Raw genomic sequence first — 13,937 nt, 5'->3', positions numbered from 1 at the left:
GTCAGTGTGTGTTAGTGTGGTGTGTTAGTGTGTGTCAGTGTGTTCGATGTTGTCGTGTGTGTTAGTGTGTGTCAGTGTGTAGTTAGTGTGTGTGTGTTAGTGTGTGTCAGTGTGTGTCAGTGTGTGTTAGTGTGTGTCAGTGTGTGTTAGTGTGTGTGTGTTCAGTGTGTGTCAGTGTGTGTCAGTGTGTGTTAGTTGTGTGTCAGGTGTGTCAGTGTGGTGTCAGTGTGTGTCAGTGTGTGTTAGTGTGTGTGTGTGTTAGTGTGTGTCAGTGTGTGTGTAGTGTGTGTGTGTTAGTGTGTGTCAGTGTGTGTCAGTGTGTGTTAGTGTGTGTGTGTTAGTGTGTGTTAGTGTGTGTGTGTTAGTGTGTCAGTGTGTGTTAGTGTGTGTCAGTGTGTGTCAGTGTGTGTTAGTGTGTGTGTGTTAGTGTGTGTTAGTGTGTGTTAGTGTGTGTGTGTTAGTGTGTGTTAGTGTGTGTTAGTGTGTGTTAGTGTGTGTGTTAGTGTGTGTTAGTGTGTGTGTTAGTGTGTGTTAGTGTGTGTTAGTGTGTGTGTTAGTGTGTGTTAGTGTGTGTGTGTTGTGTGTGTTAGTGTGTGTTAGTGTGTGTGTTAGTGTGTGTTAGTGTGTGTTAGTGTGTGTTAGTGTGTGGTGTTAGTTGTGTGTGTTAGTGTGTGTTTTGTTGTTAGTGTGTGTCAGTGTGTTTAGTGTGTGGTGTCAGTGGTGTAGTGTGTGTGTGTAGTGTGTGTCAGTGTGTGTGTGTGTGTGTGTCAGTGTGTGTTGTGTGTTGTGTGTGTTTTGTGTGTGTGTTAGTGTGTGTCAGTGTGTGTTGTGTGTGTGTGTTAGTGTGTGTCAGTGTGTGTCAGTGTGTGTCAGTGTGTTTGTGTAGTGTGTGTTAGTGTGTGTGTGTAGTGTTGTTGTCAGTGGTGTGTAGTGTGTGTGTTGTTAGTGTGTGTCAGTGTGTGTCAGTGTGTGTCAGATGTTGTGTTCGTGTGTGTCATTGTGTGTTAGTGTGTGGTGTAGTGTGTGTCGATGTGGGTCGTTGGTGTTAGTGTGTGGCAGTTTTGTTAGTGTGTGTGTGTCAGTGTGTGTCATTGTGTGTCAGTGTGTGTTAGTGTGTGTCAGTGTGTGTCAGTGTGTTGTCGGTGTGTCAGTGTGTGTTAGTGTGGATGTGTAGTGTGTGTCAGTGTGTGTTAGTGTGTGTGTGTTAGTGTGTGTCAGTGTGTGTAAGTGTGTGTCAGTGTTGTGTAGTGTGTGTCAGTGTGTGTTAGTGTGTGTGTGTTAGTGTGTGTCAGTGTGTTGTCAGTGTTGTGTGAGTGTGTGTCAGTGCCTGTGTTAGTGTGTGTGTGTTAGTGTGGTGTGTGTCAAGTGTGTGTTAGTGTGTGTGTGTTAGTGTGGTGTCAGTGTGTGTCAGTGTGTGTTAGTGTGTGGTGTTAGTGTGTGTCAGTGTGTGTCAGTGTTGTCAGTGTGTGTCCAGTGTGTGTCAGTGTGTGTTAGTGTGTGTCAGTGTGTGTTAGTGTTAGTGTGTGTCAGTGTGTGTTAGTGTGTGTCAGTGTGTGTCAGTTGTGTGTCAGTGTGTGTTAGTGTGTGTCAGTGTGTGTTCAGTGGTGTGTTAGTGTGGTGTGTGTCAGTGGTGTGTCAGTGTGTGTTAGTGTGTGTCAGTGTGTGTTAGTGTGTGTGTGTTAGTGTGTGTCAGTGTGTGTCAGTGTGTGTTAGTGGTGTGTCAGTGTGTGTTAGTGTGTGTGTGTTAGTGTGTGTCAGTGTGTGTCAGTGGTGTGTTAGTGTGTGTGTGTTAGTGTGTGTCAGTGTGTGTCAGTGTGTGTTAGTGTGTGTCAGTGTGTGTTAGTGTGTGTGTGTGTTAGTGTGTGTCAGTGTGTGTCAGTGTGTGTTAGTGTTGTGTCAGTGTGTGTTAGTGTGTGTGTGTTAGTGTGTGTCAGTGTGTGTCAGTGTGTGTTAGGGTGTGTGTGTTAGTGTGTGTTCAGTGTGTGTCAGTGTGTGTCAGTGTGTGTCAGTGTGTGTTAGTGTGTGTGTGTCAGTGTGTGTCAGTGTGTGTCAGTGTGTGTTAGTGTGGTGTTGTGTTAGGTGATGTGGTGTCAGTGTGTGTCAGTGTGTGTTAGTATGGCTTTAATGTGGTGTGGTAGAATACAGTAACAACAGTCGCGCTGCCTCTTCAGTTATGCAACATATTGAAAGCAGTTTCATTCATAACTCTGGATCCTCTGCTGCTCATATAAAGACTCTCTGTTCTCTGAAACTCAAACCTTTATTAACACAACACAAAACCACTTCAACCAATGTCACTCCAAACACAATCCCCCCCCCCTTCCTTCCTCTCAAACCACAGAGTGCTTCCAGTCTTTGTCTACCCCCCCCCTCCCCCTCCCCATCTGATTAGCCCTCTCAGGCCGGTGATGGAGGTGCGGAACAGGTTGGGTATCTGACTAATTGAAAGAACTCCCTCTGTGTTTTCTGTCTCCCCAGGGGAAGATGAGTGCCCCCCCATCATGGAGTCCTTGCCTCCCTGAGCTCCATGTGACACATGCAGCGTCTCCAGTCCTCTGTTCTGCTGCATCGGTCGGTTGCATAGCTGTAGAACATACTGAAAGTGAGAGCAGAGGACGAGCAGCTTCAGTCGTGTTTGTGGAAGGCGTAGTGATGTTAGACTTACATCTTTATTTGTACGCACACTACAGCGATTTTACATATTTGAACTGGACGCCCTTTTATTTCCCCCATTAGGAGGTTTTGGTTTTGTTTGTTTGTTTGGTTGTCAGCAGGATTCTAGAAAAACTACCGGCCTGATTTTTATGAGCCTTGGTAGAAGGGTGGAGCACGGGCCGAGGGAGAAGCCATTAAGTCCTACAGCGGATTGTCCTTGGCGGAGGTCTGCGCTCTCCTCTTACAGTTTGTTTGTTTTTTCTTTGCCTTCACAAGAATGCTTGTAAATTGCTGCAGTTTATATCTGACAACAAGCATGTGTTTTTCTCTTTGGAGTTTGAACGTGAAAACTAAGAAGCCGTGCATTCAGTCGAAGCGCAGCAGATGTTTTCTAATTGAGGTCATTTGGTGCTCTGTTATGTAAGAATACAATCTCACTGAGCGATGTCGGGTCAAGAGAGAACTACAGTATCTGTGTGAAGCTGCCCATCATGTTTATTATCTGCACTTCAATGAGTTCGTATGCAGATCCATTCTGAGGCAATGAGGCAGATGGCTGGTCACTTAATTCAATATTCTCCCCCCCCCCCGGGGGAAGTGAGAGGAAAAGAAGGTTAACTGCTGCGAAGAAAAACTGCAGAGAGCGGTTGTTAAAGGAAGGTTACGCCAGAGTGAATGTTGGAGAGCAATATCGAAACAGCTCAAGTGAAAGTTTTGAGAATTAATTTAGTCTTCTTGCAATATTGTAAGTGCTTACAAAGACAACACAACTTAACCTACGTAACATAACTTACGTAACTTATCTTACGTAACTTAACTTACGTAACTTAACCTACGTAACTTAATTTACGTAACTTAACTTACGTAACTTAATTTACGTACGCTACGTAATTTATCTTACGTAACATAACTAATGTACGTTACGTAACTTCACTTACGTAACTTATCTTAAGTAACTTAACTTACGTAACTTAACTTACGTAACTTAACTTACGTAACTTAACTTATGTAACTTATCTTACGTAACTTAATTTACGTATGCTACGTAACTTAACTTACGTAATTTAACTTACATACGTAACTTAACTTACATACGCTACGTAACTTAACCTACGTAACTTAATTTACGTAACTTATCTTACATAACATAATTTACGAAACTTAACCTATGTAACTTAAAATAAGACTTCTGGTTTCCCCTGCACGTGAACAGCAGTCTCCTGGGTGTCCTGTGTTACAGTCCCCCCCTCCTTCCTACGTGCACGTCTCGCTCTTACGTCACCTGACTTCCTCCTTTAGTCCCGTTATATCTACAGCCATGTAGAGCATCATCATGTAGTTTGACGCGTAGGGCCGCTGACCCAGCCTCCATGTTTGTTACTTCAGGCTGTAAAGAGCAGCAGAAGATCCCTGCGGGCAGATAGACGACAGTATTGATCTACGGTGTTGTTTTATGCTCTCTTCAGATACTCTCTGAGAATCATCCCTTTCTCTTTGGCACCAGTTCTGGCATAGTGAGTAGAAATAAGAAAGATTAGACGGCTTGTTATATTGTCTAATTATTGAACACACAAACTGTTGAGGTGCAGCTTTTGAACTCCCAACATTTGTTTGTTCTCATTGTTGATAAAATGTGATTCTTCATTGTTCAGCAGAGACAATTGCTGCTGTATTTGCTGACACAAAAGGTCCAAGCATTCAAGTCATACTCACATCTGCAGCGTCACCAGCTCGTTTGTCAATGCAGCGGGAGAGGGAGGAAAATATAAACAAAGGAAGAAAGTGAGAGAGTAATGGACGGGGGGGTGGAGGAGCGAGAGTCACCAGATGTTACAGTGAAAAGAATACACAATGGAAACACAACACATCATTCACTGCACTTATGTAAGTGTGTACTGCAATATAAACGCAGCTGCAGAAAGTAGCATGACGTTGGCATCGTGAAGAATCATCCTTTAAAGTTATGTAACATTAAAAACACAGAGCAATGATGTGTGTTCATATCAGATTTATAACTCTTATGCTTCTTAACTTTATATGTCATCAGACATTTCTGGATTAGTGAAGTCGCTCTTCTGTTCGTGAGCTTTACAGTCGTAATGTTGTTCCTTAATTCTGCGGACAAACAGACAAAACGAGCCAAAAAGCCAGAACTGGTTCAGTGAGGACTCATGTTGCTCTGGAAGAATTGTGTGTGACTGTAAAGGACGAAGCCTCAGCTGAACTGAATGTGTCCAGAGGACTTCCATCCATCCGTCCCTCCTCACTAACCTTGCTCAAAGGCACAAAGACCAGCTGACCAGCACCGACTCCTTCCTCTCTGCTCTGTGGATCATGTGGAGCTGCACCGGCTCTGACAGACGGAGACAATCAATAATTGTTTTTACGGTTGTTATAAAAAGCTCCATTAGCCATCCATCTCCGCAGCTCAATACTCCTGATGTCTGTGTGGTCAGAGAGGCCTCACAAATAAATCTGCATCACGCAATACTCAGAACTGCATTCAATATTTGCAATTAATAATTTAGCACATGCATTAGATTTATGAGAGTGATTCATAAGAGCAGATTCAATTAATGTTGGATTGTTTGGAAGTGAGATCTGAGATCTATCCCTGTTTACTCTTTGTCTATTTTATTGTGAAGCACTTTGTGCTGCACGTCTTGTATGAAAGATGCTCCACAAATAAAGTTTGATATTATTATATATCTGTGGCACAAAATAAAGAAAATGGTACAAAAATGTGTCAGATGCAGCAACATTGGATAAACACGCTGATGATATGGGAAGCCCCACGCACAAGCTTTCTTAGGTAAGTGACGTGTGGAAATGCTCGGCCATGGCGTTGACTGCTTATTTATCTCATAATGTGTCTTGTAGCATATTAAAAAATCACCATATGGACACGTGAATCTGTTTTTATGTCACACGACTCACACATCAGCTGATCTACAGCTGGTGGTTCCATGCTAACAGGCTCAGCAATGTGCACGACGAGACCGTGAAGACAGCTCGCTAGAAAAGATGTTCGTAAACAATGCTTCGATATTTTTAAAAAACAAGCCGTCTTCACTGAAAAAACTGCCGTAGCATAGGTCTGTGCACACAGCTTATTACGACTTATTTACGTTAGAGGGCGACCTCTAGTGCCCAAAATAATAACGGCCGGTGCAAAAGGAAGTAAGGTAGTAAACAAACACTGTGACGCAGGAGTTCATGTCCTGCGTGAAACCATGAGTGAACACTGTGAAGTAAATTACTCCTGATTGCATTAATCCACACTTGAAAGACTATCATATGTATTTGTCTACCTCTATGAATGTATTTCTGCACTATTATGCATTTTCTGCACTGTATGTATTACAAACACAATACTGTATGTATTACAAGTATAATATTGAATGTAAAAGCAATAGGAACACTTCCCCTTTAAGAGAACAGGTCAACAACCATCACTTCCTGACTCTGCTGACGGAGGAGTGTGATGGCGCCAACGGGGACCAATGAGGAGAAGGACAACGCCTACTCCATGTATTAGATGTGATGTTTTACAACTCTTTGTTCACACTTGAGCGGAGCCGTGAGACAGCAACCTGGATGTTGCTTAGCCATTCAGTCTGTGGTAACGGTGATGTGATTGTGTCCTCAGCTGAGAGTATTTTCTATGTTTGACTTATCACGTTAATAAATATATCGATTTAATTAGAAGATTGCTGTTTTGATTCGACATTCAAGCTCCGAGTTCTTCATCTTATTCCTCCATTAACACTTTGTGTTTTTTAAAGTTACGTAGTGTGTTAGTACGTAACCACGCAACGTCACATCATAACGCAGTGCGTCACATCGTAACGCAGGGCCTCACATCGTAACGCACTTCATCACATCGTAACGCACTTCATCACATCATAACGCACTTCGTCACATCGTAACGCACTTCATCACATCATAACGCACTTCGTCACATCGTAACGCACTTCGTCACATCGTAACGCACTTCGTCACATCATAACGCACTTCGTCACATCATAACGCACTTCGTCACATCGTAACGCACTTCGTCACATCGTAACGCACTTCGTCACATCATAACGCACTTCGTCACATCAAAACGCACTTCGTCACATCGTAACGCACTTCGTCACATCATAACGCACTTCGTCACATCGTAACGCACTTCGTCACATCATAACGCACTTCGTCACATCATAACGCACTTCGTCACATCATAACGCACTTCGTCACATCGTAACGCACTTCGTCACATCGTAACGCACTTCGTCACATCATAACGCACTTCGTCACATCATAACGCACTTCATCACATCGTAACGCACTTCGTCACATCGTAACGCACTTCATCACATCGTAACGCACTTCGTCACATCGTAACGCACTTCGTCACATTCTAACGCAGTGCGTCACATCTCCCCGTTTTATTGTTTAAATATTCATATTCTGTAGTTTAGATATGAGGACATTCTTTTTCTTTTTAAATGTTTTATCAGGATGTAAATGTATTCAAAGTGTTTGTTAAACCTCAAGGAGACAAAATGTTGAGCAACAACGTCACAGTTTAACCCGTCAGTGTCGACGTCTGCAGAATACATGATGGCTTCCCTAAATGAAGAGCAGGTAGTGGACTGACCTACATGCAGAGTCCACGTCAGAGCTGACAGAGCGCCAGGCGTGTGTGAGTGCTCGGGGACGAGGCCAGCTACGACAGCTGGTGCGTAGATCGGCCCGTATTCTCTCACAGCTGCGAGCACGACCCCGTGTTGCTACATTAGCCACGTGGAGGCCGTTTAAAAACACAACAACATGCCTCTGCTCCCAAAACACACTCGAGACGCACTGTATACTGAAACCTGGATCATATTTCTGTCTTCAGGGCACAGAATGAAACATTCACAGGATTCTCAGCAGACTGTTGGTGTTTGTAAAGGAAAGAGTTGAACATGATGCAAACATGTTTCCCTTATTATCGGTTGCTTGGATGTTAAAAAATAATGCTTGTTTTATCTGTTTAGATTTTTAGTTTAGAAAACCTCAGAATCCTCCACAGAGGTCTCCTCCAAGCAGCGGACATTCAGGAACATTACACATTTCTCTGTCTCACTACATATACACCACAGGACTGATGACACCATGACAGGAGAGAGGAAACGTTACCTTCAGGAACATTACACATGTCTCTGTCTCACTACATATACAACACAGGACTGATGACACCATGACAGGAGAGAGAGGAAACGTTACCTTCAGGGACATTACACATGTCTCTGTCTCACTACATATACAACACAGGACTGATGACACCATGACAGGAGAGAGAGGAAACGTTACCTTCAGGAACATTACACATGTCTCTGTCTCACTACATATACAACACAGGACTGATGACACCATGACAGGAGAGAGAGGAAACGTTACCTTCAGGGACACATGTCTCTGTCTCACTACATATACAACACAGGACTGATGACACCATGACAGGAGAGAGAGGAAACGTTACCTTCAGGGACATTACACATGTCTCTGTCTCACTACATATACAACACAGGACTGATGACACCATGACATGAGAGAGGAAACGTTACCTTCAGGAACATTACACATGTCTCTGTCTCACTACATATACAACACAGGACTGATGACACCATGACAGGAGAGAGAGGAAACGTTACCTTCAGGAACATTACACATTTCTCTGTCTCACTACATATACAACACAGGACTGATGACACCATGAGAGGAGAGAGGAAACGTTACCTTCAGGAACATTACACATTTCTCTGTCTCACTACATATACAACACAGGACTGATGACACCATGACAGGAGAGAGAGGAAACGTTACCTTCAGGAACATTACACATTTCTCTGTCTCACTACATATACAACACAGGACTGATGACACCATGACATGAGAGAGAGGAAACGTTACCTTCAGGAACATTACACATGTCTCTGTCTCACTACATATACAACACAGGACTGATGACACCATGACAGGAGAGAGAGGAAACGTTACCTTCAGGAACATTACACATTCTCTGTCTCACTACATTAATGTCTCTGTCTCACTACATATACAACACAGGACTGATGACACCATGACAGGAGAGAGAGGAAACGTTACCTTCAGGAACATTACACATTTCTCTGTCTCACTACATATACAACACAGGACTGATGACACCATGACAGGAGAGAGGAAACGTTACCTTCAGGAACATTACACATTTCTCTGTCTCACTACATATACAACACAGGACTGATGACACCATGACAGGAGAGAGAGGAAACGTTACCTTCAGGAACATTACACATTTCTCTGTCTCACTACATATACAACACAGCACTAGTCGTTTTTAGACATTTTAATGTGTAAAAGTTACATATTATACCTTTAAATCCTGCTAATCTGGAGGAGTCCAGTGGGATCTATTTAATATCTCATAAAACATGATGGTTAGACTTTGCTTCAGTAATCTTCTCGGATTGTAAACAGAGGAATATAAATAGCTTGACACCTCGGCTGCTGCACAGGTCGTTCTATTAATAACTATACCATATATTAATATTATAAGCAGTGTGACAGTCAAGGTTAAAATGAAAAGCTCCCGAGTCAGCAGTTATCTTGTGATGGATGTTGTGCACAAACTGGACACCTTGAACCCCACCCCCCCGCTACCTGAGATACGGCAGATTATCTGCTCTCTGAGAGACGAGAGTTTGTTGTTACCTCCCAAACTGAGCAGCACATCGGGAGTCCATTAACACGAATTCACATGTTTACCTTTTGTTGAAATCAGCGAGATTATTGTGTGTCACTGTGTTCTGAGTCATAAATCACCTCCAACATCTCGCAGCAGGTTGGTCACAGCGGGGATTATCATATCTGTTGTTGTGTGTATCAGGGATTAGTGTTGATTGTAATCACTGATCCTTCCCGGGCTGTAGAGGTCAGGGAGCCGGAGGCCCTGCAAAGGCAACAAAACAAACACCCCTCCACCCCCACTGCAAGGAATGTGCATGTATGTTTTCTCCCCCATTGTTAAACCAGTATCTGCACCACTAATGTTGTACTAACTACTCGCAGGGCTCGACTTTAAGCTGTTTAGAGCTCGTAATTCATCTAATATCTATTTCATATCGTGAAAACATCTGCAAACATCTGGATTTATTCAAGTTTGTTGTCAAAACCTACATTTGAACACATCATGATAACGTTATAATTTACCTTCAACAAGTACTCATTTTTACTGAATAGAGCCTGAACACATCGTAATGAAAGGCAATAGAACATCTGGTAATGTTAGCTGTTAGCTCGTTATTTAGCCAAGCAGGACTGTGTTTGCCACCGGCTGCTAACAGCTAACAGCTAACAGCTAACAGCTAACAGCTAACAGCTAACAGCTAACAGTTAACAGCTAACATTAACTAACATTAACCTCTCGTTTGATGGAATAAAACCTTAATTCATTTTGAGTCTTTGTTGAGCAGCGATTTACTCGTTCTTCGGACAAATTGAAACATTGAAAAATTAATGTTGAGCCCCGTCTCACAGAATAAACATGCAGGTTACAGCTCAGACTGCTGAACATTGGTCAATGTGGCTCCTGCAGTATATTTAAGCAATAGCTCACGACGGTATATGGTCATTACATCACAGTTAAGGGGCGTGGTACAACCCCCTTACCTGTGATATAATGACCATATATCACGGTCTGAAGCTATTGCTTTTATAAAACGGTTACCAAGTGTGGCAATATGAAAGAAAAATACAAAGAGACGACTACAAAGAGACGACTACAAAGGGACACAAAACGACTACAAAGAGACGACTACAAAGAGACGACTACAAAGAAACGACTACAAAGAGACGACTACAAAGAGACGACTACAAAGGGACACAAAACGACTACAAAGAGACACAAAACGACTACAAAGAGACGCAAAATGACTACAAAGAGACACAACATGACTACAAAGAGACACAAAACGACTACAAAGAGACGACTACAAAGAGACACAAACTGACTACAAAGAGACACAAAACGACTACAAAGACACAAAATGACTTCAAAGAGACACAAAATGATCACAAAAAGAGACTCAACGACTACAGAGTCTGTGTTCTGGCTCCTGCGTACGAGAGGTTTGGGGCCTCTGCAGGTCTGTGCCGGGGGGAACGCGGTCTCTTAATCCGCCCGTGCAAAACTGACATGATTTGCACAATATGAAGAGTGAAGCTGAAATCCTGTCGTCTTCATCGGGGTCAATGACAGAAGATGTCTCTTCATCACAACATCCTTGAGCAGCTTGTTATCTGTGCTGAGTCTAAATCTGAGTCCTTGACTGTTTCCTGTAAACTAACAGCTTTAGTATAACAACGTAATCTACTGCAGGATAAACAGGACGAAACTGGGGACGTTGCTTTGGGAAACAACAAAAGGTTTCCACCTCTTTTTATGCACATTTTCAATTCGATTATGTTTCCTCTTGTCTGAGGTGTATGAAAAACATGTAAACAGATTTAGTGAATAAATGATGACGTGCATAAAGCATGTGACTTCAACGTCCACTGAAGAGGCGGAAAATATTCTCCTGATCGCTGCAAACAGGTCTGATGTAGGCGTCATCGAATACCAAACATTCAAATACATCTTGAAATATCACAAACTGTTTGAGTGGAAATAAAAATAAAAATCTTGAAATATGACAAAAAAAGTTTCAGTAAAAAAACTGAAATTCCAACAAATCTTGAAATATCGGAAAATAAATAAATAAATCTCACAAATATTTAAGAGGAAAAGTCAAAAATATTTAAGATCTTAAATGTCCACACTTCTGATGTAACCTTCCGCACATAATAAATGAAAGTGAGCAGTTTGTTCATGTTATTGTTGTTTTGTTTTGTAGTATAAATGTTGAGCTGCAGAATCTTTATTGAAATGTGTTTCAGATGGAAACCCAGCAGAAGAGTGGACAGAGAGAACACTGTGTCGTGTGGAGGAAAGAGGGGAGAAGGCCAATATTTACCCTCACCGGAGAGGTGTTTGGGTTTCGGGCACCTCGTCCAAAGTCCAGAAACTTGAACTTCCCTAAACTCCGTCTGCAAGTGGAAACCGAAACAGGCGGCGAGTGCAAACATAACTCCAGAGTGAGAAGTCTGACCCCACAGGTGCTGCGTGACCTCGGATTCCTACATGCATGTCTTTTTTGTTGCCTGAATGAAGAAAGATACCCGAGAGTCTGCACGGAGGATTATAAATCCTGTTGACGCATGTCGTCAAGGCTGGGAAAGCTGTCAGCAACACTCACACAGACACACACTGTCCTCCCACATGCTGTGTGTGTTGTGTCTCCACAGGCGCAGATAGCAGCGCTGCCAGCTGGATTAAAGTCACTGAGAAGTTCTCAAGGATTAAACAATGAATCAGCACAATTACTGATAAAGGACAACTTTCAATCCCGATGTTAAACTGATTTGAGCTTTCAAGGCAAATACATCGAAAATCAAACTTGTTCTGATTTGTTTCTAACTTGGTATATCTTTAAGTGTTTCACCAGGGACTCTGAATCCAAAATTTCAGGTCTTAGTATCAAACTAAGAGAGTTTGCATGGTCAGGTATGTGAATTGGACAAACGCTGTCCAATGGCAATACCTGAGAGCTAGTCCAAATGCAGTCCAATTGGACAAGGTGCTACATGCCTCTAGGAGGCTGAAACCTGGTGTATACTATCCACATAGGACCATGAATAAGTGCTGTGAATTCCAAGATGATCGGACAATGTTGGATTTTTGACTGTTTTAATGCCACCACGCTGGATTTATGTAACAGCTCTGCTCGCCGTGTTTCTGTGACACCTAAAGGGGAATAATTCTGCTTTTAATCCTCCGACTCGGTGCTGTTCTTACAGACGCTCCGTGTGAACATTTTATTATGAACTCCCTCCCAACACTTTGAACTTTGTCATGTCTCGCTCTGGATTCAGATTATCTGACGAGGTTACCTACACCCTCACAGTCGCTCGGCCGCGGCTCATCCACGTGATCAGAGGAAGGAAACTATTTCAAGATTTGTTCTACTTTTCTGTGTTTACACTCAAACTTTGTTATGATATTTCAAGAATTAAAAAAAATCTTTGTCTGCTTTTTCTGCTCTGTCTGCTCTGCTTCCTCTGCTCTGTCTGCATGCTCTGTCTGCTCTGCATGCTCTGCTCTGTCTGCATGCTCTGTCTGCTCTGCATGCTCTGCTCTGTTCTGTCTGTTCTGTCTGCTCTGTCTGCTCTGCATGCTCTGCCTGCTCTGCATGCTCTGTCTGCTCTGCATGCTCTGTTCTGTCTGCTCTGTCTGCTCTGCATGCTCTGCTCTGTTCTGTCTGCTCTGTATGATCTGTCTGCTCTGCATGCTCTGCATGCTCTGTTCTGTATGATCTGTCTGCTCTGCATGCTCTGTCTGCTCTGCATGCTCTGTTCTGTATGATCTGTCTGCTCTGCATGCTCTGCCTGCTCTGCATGCTCTGCCTGCTCTGCATGCTCTGTCTGCTCTGCATGCTCTGTTCTGTCTGCTCTGTCTGCTCTGCATGCTCTGTCTGTTCACACAGAAGCTCAATGTTTGCATCTCATCCCTCTCAAGGCGTCCCACACTGTGTGGAGAGGGATGAAATGTTTCACGGCCCTCGGGGTTGTGCGACAGGCACGTTGGTCTCTCTCCATGCAACAGCAGTATTGTGAGGAACACTGCGCAGGACACACTGAGTACAACCAAGCAGCAAATCCTCCTGCTGCTCCTCCTTACTTTAATTAACTCAGATTGCATTTTCAGATTGATTTCCTTCCTTCCAGGCAGGGAAGCATTCTTTTCTGTTAATTAAGTTCAGCATGAAATTAGATTGGAGACTTTATTAAGTGAGGTAATCCATTACAGTAAACTCTGCTTTGTGTTGTATGGTGATCATCAGTGAGCAGAGAAACATTTTTAAATCAACTTAAATCAAGTATTTACATTTTGTGTTGAAATAAAACGGGAATCATTGGCTGCCTGGGATTAGGATTAATATTTCTAAAAACAGGTTATATGACATATAGTTAATTAAGTATATTGTGATTTCAAACATTATGATCCTTTAACTGGTTATTTATTTTATATCATTGACTAATGCTAAGTACAACTGCATGTATAGACTAAGATAGTTTGGACTGCCCATCCATACTTCTATATAAATACTCAACACGTAAAACACATAGAAACATTAGCAGGACTGTGATGCTGC

Source organism: Cottoperca gobio, unplaced genomic scaffold, assembly GCF_900634415.1.
Source record: "Cottoperca gobio unplaced genomic scaffold, fCotGob3.1 fCotGob3_487arrow_ctg1, whole genome shotgun sequence".
Classification (NCBI taxonomy): domain Eukaryota; kingdom Metazoa; phylum Chordata; class Actinopteri; order Perciformes; family Bovichtidae; genus Cottoperca; species Cottoperca gobio.
This window is presented reverse-complemented; position numbering follows the sequence as displayed.